Source organism: Acipenser ruthenus, chromosome 3, assembly GCF_902713425.1.
Source record: "Acipenser ruthenus chromosome 3, fAciRut3.2 maternal haplotype, whole genome shotgun sequence".
In the NCBI taxonomy this organism is placed as follows: Eukaryota; Metazoa; Chordata; class Actinopteri; order Acipenseriformes; family Acipenseridae; genus Acipenser; species Acipenser ruthenus.
The window spans coordinates 82,280,669-82,295,065 of NC_081191.1; the positions used below are offsets into that span (position 1 = coordinate 82,280,669).

Consider the following 14,397-nt stretch of genomic DNA (forward strand, 5'->3'; position numbering starts at 1 on the left):
CATTGTTCTTCATCGAAATCGGCATGTCTACTTACTACTTTGGGGATTTTGTTTATGGTAATTGGTCACTTTTATAGTTACTGTACATCTGTAACTGTAAACATGATGGCTACCGGTATTTTCAATTCTGTGAGGCAACGCAGTGATTCAATCCAATATGCAGACAGCTGAAACGTTGCTCGACCAATCACATTGCTTGTTTCACGTTCCATTGCCAGCCCTCGTTTATAAATAGATTTATACTTCAGTGGGAAGATTTCCTGCACTCTGATTGGCTGAGCCAGAGGGATATAGTCCCTTAGAACGTGTGTAACTGCATCACAAAATCAAATAAAAAATGTTAAAGTCAATGTCAACCTTTTTAATAGCATGTTAATTGAAGAATGGGTAATTCTTCAGGAGGCTGTGTGGTCCAGTGGTTAAAGACAAGGGCTTGTAACGAGGAGGTACCCGGTTCAAATCCCACCTCAGCTACTGACTCTTTGTGTGACCCTGAGCAAGTAACTTAACCTCCTTGTGCTCCGTCTTTCGGGTGAGACGTAATTGTAAGTGACTCTGCAGCTGATGCATAGTTCACACACCCTAGTCTCTGTAAGTCGCCTTGAATAAAGGCGTCTGCTAAATAAACAAATAATAATAATAATAATAATAATTCAAAACTTCCCAGAAAATAATACAAGCACTTCAGAGATGTCTACCAACGCTGTAAACAATAGTAGAGAAAGGATTATTGTCAGAGAAACTGAAAAACCTACTACTAGCAGGGTGGTCAAACGTATCTGTAGATTTAAACAGATATATGTTTTGTTAAAATAGCGAATTGCTGACTTGGTTGTACAATACGTGCCTCTAAAAACACCATCCCTCACTGTAACCGCCTGTCGAAAGGGAAAGGCACTGATTGAGCAGCTGCTCCAGTGCACTAGGTCCATACTGCAATAAAACATAAAGGTGATGTTTTATTTACAACATATCAAAATATGATCATTAAATGTATGAGTGCCCCGATGATCCAACCTGCCCCATCAAGTCACTGGAGAAATATTATTATTTATTTATTTATTAGCAGACGCCCTTATCCAGGGCGACTTACCTTTGTTACAAAATATCATATTACAGATAAGACTAGTTATAAAATACAATAAAGTCAGTAGTAAATACAAATTACATTTGAGAGTGATTTAGAAGCGCAGTTAAACTTATAGTAAAAATATTTGCTTAGAAGAGTAAATTCCATTAATAGCAAGTAGTAAGTACAAGAAATGGATAAGAACGATTTCAAATAAGAGCAATTACAAAAAACGTGATTACAGTTACCTTTAAGAGTAAAATCAAGTTCAAGATACAGAAAATATAATTATAATTGAAAGCAGTAGTAGAATACAGCAGTGTGGAGCAGTTCAGTGCAAGTACAAGATGGTGCAAGTACTGATACAACTGGGTGTTATATAGTCAAGAGCTGTGAGGTTTACAGGTGCTGTCTTGAAGAGGTGCCGGAAGGTGGTCAGGGACTGAGCAGTCCTGATATCCGTGGGTAGGTGGTTCCACCACTGAGGGGCAAGGGTTGAGAAGGAGCAGGATCTGGAAGTGGGGGAGCGGAGGGGATGTAGAGCTAATCTGCCGGTGGCAGAGGAGCGGTGGGGGTGTAGGGAGAAATAATAGTCTGGAGATAGGAGGGAGTAGAAAGGTTGAGACAGTAATAGGTGAGTACAAGAGTTTTTAATTGGATGCGAGCAGCGATAGGGAGCCAGTGGAGGGAGCGGAGCGGTGGAGTATTATTATTATTATTATTATTATTATTATTATTATTATTATTATTATTATTTTTTTATTTATTTATTTATTTATTTATTAGCAGACGCCTTTACCCAGGGTGACTTACAGTTGTATACAAAAAATACATATCAAGAATTACAGTACATTAAAGGCAGAGTCTATATAGTCCAGAAGGGAAGAGTTGAGTTTTACAGGTGTCTGAAGAGGTGTGTCTTGAGGAGGCGCCGGAAAGTGGTCAGGGACTGGGCAGTCCTGACATCCATATGAAGGTCGTTCCACCACTGCGGGCCGAGGGTGGAGAAGGAGCAGGCTCTGGAGGCAGGGGAGCGTAGACGATGTATGGCCAGTCTTCTAGTGCAGGAGGAGCGGAGAGGTCGAGTGGGGGTGTAGGGAGAGATGAGGGTCTGGAGGTAGCTGGGTGCAGTCTGGTCAAGGCATCGGTAGGCGAGTACAAGAGTCTTGAACTGGATATGAGCAGTGATCGGGAGCCGGTGGAGTGAGCGGAGCAGTGGAGTAGCATGGGAGAAACGAGGAAGGGAAAGACAAGACGAGCAGCAGAGTTTTGGATGAACTGGAGCGGACGGATAGCAGAAGCAGGGAGGCCGGCCAGAAGGGAGTTGCAGTAGTCAAGATGGGACAGTACCAGGGCCTGAACTAGGAGCTACGTGGAATAGTTGGTGAGGAAGGGGTGAATTCTGCACATGTTGCTGAGGATAAAGCAACAGGAGCATGCCATAGTAATGTGCTGAGAGTAGGAGAGGGAGGGGTTATGGCAGACACCAAGGTTGAGGGTAGTGGATTCAAGAGGAATAGAGATAGAGAGATCAGCGGTGTGGGAAGAAGAGGGGGGAAGACAAGGAGGTCTGATTTGGAGAGGTTGAGTGTAAGATGATGCGAGTGCATCCAGGAGGTGATGTCCGAGAGAGATAGAGATACAGGAGGAGATGTGGGAGTCAGACGGGTGAAAGGAGAGGAAGATCTGGGCATCATCAGCATAGAAATGATACGAGGCCATGGGAGGAGATGAGGGGACCCAGGGAGCGGGTGTAGAGAGAAAACGTCTGAAGAATCCACCAGCTTTCTATCTTTATCTACGAACCATGACTAGATCAAACCAATGTGCAGGCCATTAGGGAAAAAAATGTAACAAAATGGCAAAATGTTTTAAAAATGCTGTTTTGTACACTCATTTTATGGAGAAACTTATGTCTGAAGGTTCGAAGGTTCGTTCGCTAACCAGGGATTTGAAGATTGTTTTAAACCTTCGAAGGTTTGACAGACGGGTTTACGCACTGTATGTTTTTTTCCTATTAACAGAAACTGTTTGACAAAGTGTGAATACTATTCGATCTTTTGATTTGTGTAATGCATATTACGTAAACAAAAGTTGTTAATAAAATCCGCTACCACATCATTATACATTACGTAGGCTACAACTGGAGCAAGGTATAGTATCCCAAGCAGTGGGCTCGTACCTCTAGTGGTTGTAGTGCTTAAAATATGTACTGCATATCTAGTGTACAAGAGAGTGTGAACGAAGTGCTATGGTAGAATATGTTTGAAAATGTTTGATTTTTTTGTTAAATGCCCAAACAACCAAAAAAAAGTTGAATGCAAACTGTGCAAGCAACTCGTATAACCAATCTGGGGTCACTTCAAGGTCATATTATTATTAGTATTATTAATATCTTTAGTCGTAGTAAAATGTGACTGATAACCTGCTTGGAACGGTGACTGTTAAATAAATCTTTGTCCGCTGCAGTTGGTGCTGCTGCAATGCAAGCGTACTGTACATATCGCAAGCAGGCTCAATTACGTGTAAATAAACAACGTGTATTTTTATTTAAATTATAAAAACATGATTACTGTTATATATAACGTATTTTTAAACTACATGTGAATGCTTTATTCCATTTATATGATTTACCTGTAAAATAATAGGAAGTCAGAGCAGTATCAAGGATAATCCCCAAGTTCCTGACAGATGATATAGGCACCACAAGGCAACCTTTAAAGGGAACATCAAGGATGCAACCAGTGCCAAGGATATATCAGAAAATAATTTTTAACAGAGTTTAACTTAACCTGTCTATATCTATGTCTACATTTCAGAGAGAGGCAGTTACAGCCCACATTCTACCATCTTACAGTAGAAATGTTATATAAAGTATTGCCTAACTGGATCATCCTGAACTACGTTACAAACAAAGAGTCTTGTTAATTTGTTGCGATGTAATTAATACTTCTGATTATTGAAACTAGCTATTAATTGTGTTGTTGTATTTGCATATGCAAATGATCTTAATCGCAATTTAATGCTTTACTGCAGAACTTCAGGGCTGCAATTGATACATTTACATAATTAGTCGAATATAGGCCTACTAGGAACAATATATAAGCTAATGAGGCCAAATCACTGCCATTTGTATTTAGGTTATTATGTACAACCACTACACTTTTATTGTGGGATCTTACTATACATACCAAGAGTTTTTCTGACTTACTAATGACATAAACTGTTGTTCCTATGTTTATTGCGCTGTAAATTCAAAATTAGAGCTATTAATATGATGACAAAGTTGATGTCCATGACATATTTCAACAGTATGTACAGCATATCGATTAATCACAATTTGTTAAGCAATTCACCAGTTATTTATAATTGTGGCATACACAACTTAACCACGATGTATCATTCTCACCTCACCTGAAGCCTTTGCATGCACAATTTTAAAATTAATGATGTTAATAAATTTCAATGTTTCTAAATCCGGGGGGGGGGGGGGGGTCCATTTCCTGTTTTGGAATGTGATTGTAAAGATGTTAAAAATGACTTCATAAGAAGGATACAAATCCTACTCAAACACCAGTGTTGATGAACAGCTGTGAATAAACCTGCAGGTTGCATTGAGCCATCCTATCAGGAGCCAGTGAATCAGCTACAAGCTCAGTACAGGGGCTCCATTCTATGTAGCAAAACGATGTCGTATCAGGCTAGTATGACGTCAAGAACAGAATATACAATAGAAGAAGCATTTCTATATAACGTTGCTCACACTACTGGGTCATATTTCAATGACATCAATTTACCTAACGTATAGCTACAACAGGAGGACCACTGTCATTTACCTCATTGAACTTTGAGAAACATGGCTGCTCTAATTTATGCTATGTAATTAAGGCATAAGCTGAGACAATTACAGTGACAGAGGGCATCAGAAGATGTGTGCGCAGTGTCTTTTAAGATGCGTTCTGATCAAGAAATTATAATGAACCTCTTGAAGAGGGAGGATATGTTTCAGACGTCCCCAATATTCCAATGATCCTCTCTTCATCTGCTGAGAGTGTGAGGGGGCCTTAGCCTGTTTTATCACACTTATGTCTCCACCTTTTTTCGTCGTGGTACTAGCCTGATACGACATCATACTGGTGTATAGAAACGAGCACCTGACTGTGTTTGTGATGGTACTGATGCTGTTTTTGACAGCATTGGGGTGTTAACAGTATGAGAATAACATCTGATGTGCTACCGGCATCTGTATGAGCTGTTCCTGTTGAGAATTATTTAGAAATGTTTTTTTCGAGAATATTATTAATATTTTTTAACTTTTATCTTGAAAAATCGACACCCCGAAATCCTTTTCTGTCACATTTGAATATATATGAGTTAAACTGTAGGTCTACTAAAACCATTCTTAATAAGACATTTTGGACCAACCATTGATGAATATGGACCATTGTGTCTTTACTTGTGTTATTATTTGACCATAGCCTACTTGATTATAGTCAAATCCACTTGATTTGACTATAATCAATGCACCTTTCAAGGTGTTGTGGTTATTATTATATATTTTTTTCAAAGCGGTGATGTTATTTTTATTTATTTTTTCATAGCAGTTAATTTTCTTTATTTCAAAGCAAAAAGCAAGAGCAAGAGAAAAAAGCAGAGCTGCGCAGCTGTGGAAAGTACGAGAGCGAAGCTGTGGTTATGTTTTTTTTTTCAAAACAATTATTTTTTGTTTTTTTTTTTTAAAGCAGTTAGTTGTTTTTTTCCCCATAGCGATTATTTAAAAAAAAAAAAGCAAAAAGCACGAGTGAAGCGAGCAGAGCAAGTGGAGAGGGCTACACAGCTGTGGTAAGATTTTTCAAAGCACGAGACACATGCTTCCTGTGGAGTTAACTACCTTTCAGGGGTGGGCAATCCTAGTCCTGGAGGGCCGGTGTCCCTCCTGGTTTTTGTTCCAACTGTATCCTAAATTACTTAATTGGACCAAGTAAGTGCTTATTAAAAGCTTAATTGGTCCCATTAATTAATTTAGGGTACAGTTGGAACAAAAAAACAGGAACGACACCGGCCCCCCAGGACCAGGATTGCCCACCCCTGACCTAAATAATCAGTACACATGGCAGCTAGCTGAAGAAACAACACTTGAGAACAGTGAAACTGTGTTGCGGATTCATATCCCGGAAGCAGGGGCCTTATGTGCAAGCAGCCTAAATGAACATGCACAATGTACAGGGTGCACCCAGATTGTAATGTAATCGTGTATCTGTTTAATAAACTATAAGGTAAATTTAGTACAGATATAGACTAGCCTATAGTGTATTACAATACCAGGATTCTTCAAAAAAAAAAATAGATCAAAAATGAAATTATCAACAAAGAAAAAAACGTTCATAGTCCATTGTCGAATTGCAAAGCCATCTTTGTTCCTCTAAATTTGTTCCAGCTGCAATACATGAAAAATGTGTGATGGACTCCTAAACAGAATTTCGATCCCTGCTGTTACAATACATCAAAACGCTGCTTGAAGCAATTATATAAGCTACAATCAGTACTGATTACATGTAAACTGAAATTAACTTACTGTAAATTGAATTTGAAATATTTTAAATCTGTGTTATAATTCTCATTATTTAAAAGAAGTCTATGTCAAAGCATCAAACAGTTGTTATACCTGTTATTTACATGAAAATATCTGACATTTCTTGCTTTGGTTGCATTTTTAACAGTATTCAATGCAATTGACGTATGGGGGGATGGGGGTCGGGGTCGGGGACGGGGACGGGGACGGGGACGGCAGGGGGGACAGGACAGACGACTTGTGCATAATACGAGCATTGCGTGTCGCTGAACGTGTCATATATTTTCTCTTAATTAATTTGAAATACAGTTGTTCCATTCCCGTGAACATGGACAGCAAGATTCAGAGGAAAAAAGTCTGATTACCTTTTAAATGTACAGCAACTTATGTCTAATGTGTTTACTGTTTCATGCAATGACGTAAGGGGGATTCTTCCAGTGAAGGCGATTACAGTAGACATCTTTTTTTCCCAGCTCAAATGTAATATATAAATACTTATTATTGATAGTTTAAATAATGTATGTGGTGAACTATGAGTAAAATCGTGAAGAATCAATTCAATCAGATTTTTTTCCTCGTGACAAATTGGAAATACACGGAATGCATGTTAACATTGAAATAACTAGTTTATGCACAATAGTAATATAACATAGTAGTAGTAGTAGTATTTATTTCTTAGCAGACGCCTTTATCCAGGGCGACTTACAATACATAGGCGAGTAGTAGTAGTATAATATGTTCACTCCAATGTGTAATTTGCTTTTTTTGTGAAATATATTTTCTATATATTTTAAGAAATAACTACAATGTTGTTATATAGTCTTCTATATTCGCGACACGTCTATTTAAAATGGTACCCCAGTGGAAGTCAAGGCACGTTTAGTTTGTATCGTAAATTCTGCCGGATTTTCTCCTTTCGCTGGTATAGTGGCCTTTTCTCAACACGGCCACGCGGTGGCATAAAAGCTCGATTGCTAAATTGCTGGTATATAGCTCATGTACATAAGCAACAACATACCACTGAAGTAAAGAAAGAGAGTAGGCTGCATGAGTAAAGTGTGTTTTAATACAATCCATCCAATACAATATTTTATAACACCAATATTCAACCAAAAAAAAAACAAAACCTGAAACGCAATATATCACTATGTGTACAATTGTTTGTGTATATACATATAATAGGCCCGTTAAACTAAATTCATAATGAAGTAACATACAGATTTGCAGTTAATAAAATCATGTAAGCTGTTATCAATACGTTCATTTATTTTATCAGGAAAAGAAGACCCTTTACTCTTTAAAAATACAAAATAATAATAATATGGTAATTTACTTTTGTAGATGTTTAAGACGTATCGGTTTATTATAGGCTAATATTGGCCCAATCCGTTGGATACTTAAAACAGCAATTCATATTATTCTTATATGTGCAGACCTATATAAAGATGAAAAGACAGTAAAATAGTACAGATGTATAGGCCTATTCTTGAAAGAATTAAATAGCGAGTGGAGCGGTTGCATAAATACATTTCAAATTGCCTTATCATAAAATATATCTGACCACTAACGCAGTGCTTCATATTTATTGCGCTTAATAGCAGTTATTAGTTTGTGTGGCTGTGCTTCATAGCGTCTTTCTATAGTAGTAGTTGTAGTAGTAGGCCTATTTTGTTAAAGCAGCATGAAAATGTATATGAAAAAGCAAGTGCAAATAAAATGTACTATTACAATTTGCATATAGTTCTACAATGACTAAGTACTTTCCTAGTACGAATCTAGAGTTCAGCACAAAGAACAGCGCTTGCACGTCTGTTGTTTAACTAACACCTGCGCTAATGCCTCTGCGGGAATAGGCCACAAACTTCCTGCACAATAAAAAAAAAACATATTTTTTCTACATATGAATACACCGCTAAGTCTTTTATAACACTGCATGCTTCAAAATAGACCAGAACATGGATATTTAAACAGTTAAATTATTGCAATAAATATCAGTTATTGTATTCACGTTAATGATAATCATAATTTGGGATTTTTGTGTGTGTGTGTGTGTGCTTATTTGTATTCTTACCTTGTCAAAAATCGATTATTTCATTTTGTAGTTACAAAATTAATAATAAACTTAGAAATAACAGCTACTTCTATAGCGAGTTGTGCGCTGAAGAGGTCGCTCGGGTATGATGCCGAAGGTTGAAGGCTCCGCTCTTGGCATTCACCGCGTGCCTTAATTGTATGACATTAAATCAAGGTCCGCTGTGAACACGGAGAGTCAGAGTCTCACATCATAAAGCAGGGCAATAGGCATGAATTTCATTTTTTTTAAAAAGCACATTAAATACACTTATTATTTACATTGCTGTCTGCAGTTTACGTGATGCGTTGGCTATCCGTGCTTCCAAGTATGAGTAGCCCGCACCAGGACAGGGACTTAACCGCCGCACCCCGCGCCCCCAATCGATTTATTTCCCCATCATTTTGGAATGAAAAGAAACTGGTATCATATTACCTTGAAATGTAGTATATAAACTCAATAGCCCTGTCTACCCCACGAGACTCCAGACAGCCCATCTGGTATGAGTTTTGTTATAATTCAAAATATAGGTAAAATTCCTATTATATCCGACTATATCTGTGTTTTCGTTGGATGCGGTCAAATAGACGTGTAAAGGGATTATCCTTTAAAAACATAACTGAAAGTGATGGAGGAGCACTAATGCTGGATATGTTGCCTCTGCTTCTGAAAAGACTTAACGTCACCACAAGAACTGAATTTTAGGAGCTCGTGTCAAAATTATAGCAAGCCTCAATCCAGCTTGGATGAAAATAGGGGCGGTCCATTTCATCTGCTTCGAAGGATTGGTCTTGTGTTGGCAAAGAAGGATCAGTGGCAGTTTTCACTCCAGTACGCATTTCCTTTTAACCACCTACAAAAAAAAAAACATACAAAAAGCGTCATTAAAGATGATGATCGCAACACACAGTTTACTTTCTCTATAAAATAAAGTGATACCATTTTGAATTAAAAAAGGGTTTCTTGGTATATCATATACACCTGCGTTATCAAGCCCAAATACAGCCCTCGTTCGAATGATCATTTCCCTCAAGATATTGTTGGAAAGAGTCTCACAACTGTACCAATAACCATATTCACGTAGTAGAGGGAGCACCAAAAAGCCCGTACTGTCAAAAAAGCAGTTTTGTAAACACAGATCCAGCGATTCCGACCTAGTATAAGAATTTGGATTATCAAAAAGTAATTAATTAATTAATTAATTAATTAATTAATTAATTAATTAATTAATTAATTAAAATAAAACAACAACAGACACCAAGTGCCTAAATAGAAAGAGGCAGCAAAATGCAAGAATAATTCTGCAGTCCAGCTTTCGTCTCGGCACATTCATGAGCCTGGCTTTCCAAATATTCCAGCCCAATGGAGCAGTATATTCTCCAGACAATCAGAATTTGTATTGAAGAAGTACAGAAACAGTAGATACCTCTTCTGCCCGGCGAACGTTTAATGGGACTGGGATCGCTCGGTCTAGTCTTTTCCCCTTGCCTGCTGATCCAGATTTAAGGATTAATGGCTCTCTAGCCAAACAAATAAGGCATCTGCCTTCAGCACAAGAGGATTACATGGGGGTTGGTGACGTCACTGAGCAGACAGATGTTTGCTCCTAAAGTACTGATCATCTCTATGTTCTTGAAACGAAAGAGAACACGTCCACATTTTGACCAGGGTCTCGTTTCCCAATAACAGTAGTACTTTGAGCTCACGATCATTGCCACGATTTATTAATTAATGAAGTAGAAATAAAAAAAAAAACGATATATTATTCTGGAAACTAAAAATAACGTAGCGAATCAAACAAAACAATGTGAACTGTATTGAGAGTCGACTGTGAGGGTGTCTGCGGTGTTGCTGACGATTCAAAGAAACTACCCCCTGAATAAGCAGCCCTTGTTAAGTCTTTTTACGCTCCCACCGTGCCTTACAACCGCCACGAACATGTCCAGATTACACCAAATCACTTGTGAACTCAAGTAGTATTTCAAGAGGGACTGGAGTTACTATAGTGTTTGGGAAACACTTCAGTTTGCAAACGTTGCTCTTACCACGGTCTTACGATGCTGGTTAGGTTAAAGCTGCTTTTAGGAAACGAGCTCCAGGTTAGTCTGACCCCCCCTCTCCCCTTGTTCAGAAGAATACAAGTTAAACTGCTGTCTGAATAATGCTTAACAACAGTGTGATCATATTTACTCAGTGTTGGAGGGGGGGGGGGGGGGGGGGATTAAAACAAAAGCAAACATTAAATGGTGTGACATATTTCTATAATTGTATATATTTATAGTGGTTTATAAAAAATAATTAAAAAAAAAGATGACGTAGATAATACATTTGGACTAACAGTATTGCCGGAAAAATTTATTTAATGCACTTTACCGCATATCAAATTTTGATGAAGTACAAATGTTCCTATGCAGTTTAGCAAACACACTTATAAATCTGACATGTAAACATAGCTTTATTTTGCATAGTCAAGTATTTTACTTGAAGGTTAAAACGCAATTGTACTGTATTTCTCATAAATGGGATATACTGGCCCTCGCAAAGATGCATACAAAAATGCTCAGTAAATTAATTACAATAGATTTGATATCCAAGGATATCCATCCTAACCTAACCTGCAATTTCAAGTACGTTTGTATCTTCAAACACTTTCTTAAGGAATGTATGCTTTGCAAATAGGCAGTGTGCACTGTTTAAATGTCGTGGTGGTGTTATATTTAGTTGAACACAAATGACTGTGCTACAGGGATTTTAGTTGCCTATAAAATCACCGAACACAATTTCAATTCAGAAGCAAAGGATTTGGGAGATGCAATTAATCGTTTAACCCATTGGACCTCTAGAAACACATTAGATAGATAGATAGATAGATAGATAGATAGATAGATAGATAGATAGATAGATAGATAGATAGATAGATTACTTCTGGAAATAATTGAACATCTAATATAATTGTTAATAGAATATAACATTTTACATATAAATTGTAATACTACATGCATTCATTTTAAAGTAAATAAAGCCATATGTTGGTAGTAGTTTTATCTATGTATTTTGCTAATTCAATTTCAGCCTATTTCAATTTATGACCGAGTACATCATATTCAACTTCGCTGTCCATGGTTTTGAATTGTGAATTATCTACGTATTACATAACACATAGGTCACAAAATAGTTAATATCTCCATTCACTGTTTAATGGCAGAGTACGAAATAAGCAAGTATGTTTGAATCTCGCCCAAATCGCAAAGTAAAAAAACCATCTCTGCATGAATTATGAAATGTATTATCAATAATCTGCTGAAAAAAAAGGCAGAATAATTCACAGGCAAAGCGAATGACCGTAAGAATGTGATGCAGACAATAGGACTCGCCATTTTCTCTTTCCAAAACAAAAAAGGGAGCCTCTCCAGCTTTAGCACCACACAAAGACGAAACCGTGCCCATCTGCATTCTTTAACATCAGCGACAGATCTCTAAAAACAATAAACCAGTTATAGGTTTCATTGTCTTGGTCACTCGATAGCCCACTGAAAGAGAGACGCAATTAACTCAGTAATGTATATTTCTTCCTATTGTCCGCGAAAGAAAAGCACACACACACAAAAACTTGAATCTGAAGGACCATGCATGCCGCGTTGCAAATGCTGGAACGTTGTGTGTTGAACTGTCATTTTTGTCGCACTATAATCCATATACAATGATCTATCTATTTAGATGAGTCATATAACGTCTTTAAATTTACACCCGTATTACACAAACAGTCCGCATATTTCTACTACAAACACATAGAACAGGGGAGATGTGAAACAGACCACTATCAACCTGAAATTACATTTCTGAGATACAATGACTTACTCGTAGCCTAAAATTGCCTAAATAAAACATTCACCATATTTTGTATTGTATTTTTACAAACATTTTGTACTTACATCCAGTGGTTTAATGATCCACGCTATCTACACCGTCACATTTAGCATTCTTGTCCCACATCCATGCTATTTTTTAAATTTTATGAAATATGTTTAATTGTATCTTTCTCTTTTGGTTTATAGATTTCACATTAAGAGGAGACATAAAACATCCTCTTTTGAGCCTTGAAATGCCTTCTTGTGAGTAGGGTGCTTTCTGTTCAGCTAAGCATGGGCTGTTTTTTTTTCTTTCAAAAGAGGGCAGATCGTTGCATGCATCACAATGAGTTAAATGCCCCCTCCCCTCTCTCTCTCTCTCTCTCTCTCTCTCTCTCTCTCTCTCTCTCTCTCTCTCTCTCTCTCTCTCTCTCTCTCTCTCTCTCTCATACGCGTACACCACATATCAAAGTCAATAAAAAAATACAGTTTTAAAGAAGTCGACTGTAGGCCAAATATTATTACAACTACTACGGCTACATAATAATAATAATAATAATAATAATAATAATAATAATAATAATAATAATAATAATAATAATAAGTGTAAATGGATTATATTATTATGGACAACATGAACAATTCCATACATATAAATACACGTTATATACGTTGTATGTGATGTCATTTAAAACGAAGACTTTAATGAAGCATTTAAATATATCCATATATCATTCTTTTGTTCTGATTGAGCAGTGTCAGTGTACACCACCCAACTTGCTTTCTTTGTAACGGCTCTATATGCTGCAGGACATTTGCCACTGAATTTGTCGAAGTGGATTGTACCGGCTCTAGAAGAGATTATGCAACTATAAATAACATCATATTTCGTATTACCAAAAGGAAATGAAGGATTCTACTCCAAAACGATTACACAGATTTACATTCTGTGTTTTCTTTCTCTGTCATCATTTTAGTGTTCATCTAGAGCACCCTGTCTCGTCTTTATTTTCTAGAACGGAACACATGGCCAGACTTAGATCTATCTGCCTCTCTATCTGTCTATCCATCTACGCATTGACACAAGAAGCATTAAACGATAGGCAACACTTTTATTTTTTCTAAATACTGTACGTCACATTTTAGTTCATATGGTATTGTTTTTTTATTTATGGATGTATGTATTTATTGATTTACTTAATTGCTTATTTATTTATTAATATTACATTCATATTTCGAGTTTCACTTTAGCCTTTAAATTAAGTGAACTGTTTTTAACAGAATTGTTATCAAAGCAGCCAAAGATACATATTACAATTAATATCGTTCTGGTTTATGATACGAGGTGCTTTTGATTCACTAATTTCGTATCTGTAACTGACACAAAATAAAGCAATTTTGTGTAAATAATAATAATAATAATAATAATAATAATAATAATAATAATAATAATAATAATAAATCAAGCAAACAAACAAATTATTTAATGCTACATTTAATACCAAAAAAAAAAAAAAAAAAACATGTAGGATGCATTTCAATATAATTCACATGTGCAGCCATTAAGTTAAGTTTTGCTGGACTCTGCAATAATAATAAATACGGACCAACCAGGTAAAAAGAGAAGAGGGCCATTCCCGTTCGACGCTTAGGTATAAAAAAATAAAACAAAAAGCAACTCCATCTGGAATGCGCTGCTGTACTAACATGAACAGTACAGCAGAAATTCTTTGCCAATTATGGCATATGTGTAAATAGGGATTATCAGTTCAAAAATGATCCACTGTGTCAGAGATGTCAAGAAAATGCAGAGGTGAAGTCGGAGTAGCTGTGAATG

At 36.9% G+C, this 14,397-nt stretch overlaps 1 long non-coding RNA gene across 1 annotated transcript; it reads right to left on the reverse strand.

The window, feature by feature from the left end:
* Nucleotides 1-8,683: 8,683 nt before the first annotated feature.
* LOC131724732 (uncharacterized) lies at nucleotides 8,684-12,817 on the reverse strand. The gene is made up of 2 exons (XR_009320304.1): nucleotides 12,645-12,817; nucleotides 8,684-9,565 (listed from the first exon to the last, which is right to left on the reverse strand). It is a non-coding gene; the product is annotated as an uncharacterized LOC131724732 (long non-coding RNA).
* Between the last annotated feature and the right edge of the window lie 1,580 nt (nucleotides 12,818-14,397).